This window comes from Phaethon lepturus, unplaced genomic scaffold (assembly GCF_000687285.1).
Source record: "Phaethon lepturus isolate BGI_N335 unplaced genomic scaffold, ASM68728v1 scaffold37916, whole genome shotgun sequence".
NCBI classification, from domain to species: domain Eukaryota; kingdom Metazoa; phylum Chordata; class Aves; order Phaethontiformes; family Phaethontidae; genus Phaethon; species Phaethon lepturus.
In genome coordinates, this window is record NW_010546234.1 from 13,035 (window position 1) to 14,029 (window position 995).

The following is a 995-nucleotide window of genomic DNA, read 5'->3' on the forward strand; positions in this document are numbered from 1 at the left end:
TAGTTTGGACTTTAAAACTGAAAAAAAATGAAAAGAAAAAAAAAAGGGGGGGAGGAAAAAACCAAAATAAAAGAAAGTTTTGTTGCAGCTATGGTGCTGGGTAGAGTCTGCAGGAGCAGACCTCTGCTTGAGCCGGGCAGGGTTTCGTGCCTGCCCTGGGATTAGTTTGGGTAAGAGCAGTTGCAGAGTTGAGGCTTGGTGTGCGTTGCAAAGAAATTGGGTAGTCCAAAGAATATGGTATGTCAGGCTACATTTAAATTGAGACTGAAGTCATTTTCCTTGGCAGCTGACCGTACTGTGTGCTTAGGAAGGGAGTATTACGTGCCCTGTACGGAGCTGATCCACTCTCCGCACTAGCGCCCATCCAGACTAGCTCTGCCGAGGGCAGCATGTCCCGCGCGCTGCACCACGCGGGTTCGTACACAAGTCAGCGACAACCATCTGCTCCTGGACACTCCCGCGAGAGCGCGAGTCTGAACCTGGACGTCCAGCTTTGCCTTCCCACGCAGGTCTGCGACAGAGGCTGTGAATGGTTTCCTGCACTGGTGGACGGTGCCGTTCCCCGGCTGCCCGCCCTGCTGCTGGGCACGGGAGTAGGCAGGACAGCGGCTGCGGGAGGTCAGAAATAGGCTGTGATAGTCCCCGTGCTCTGCCCTCCCACAGCTCCTGTCCACGCGTGGTCCCAGCTCGGTTTTGCGCATCTTGTCAGCCGTCGCAGTGGGCGGCCGCTGTCCGACTGACAGGTTTACAGCGAAGCAACACCAGGAGTCTGGGGCTTGAGATCTATTTGATGGCTAAAAGCTACTAAAATTTAAGGAAAGGTTTTGTTGTTGTTATCCAACTGTTCGCAGGGTTTTTTTTGTTTGGCTCTGCCCCTTGGCTAGCTTGCCCGGAGGTAACAGCATTATTCCGGGATCCCGAGGGTGCATCCCCGCCGCCCCGCCAGGCAGCGCAGACCTCTCCCGGCTGCGCAGCCAGAGATCGCCTGTTTGCCA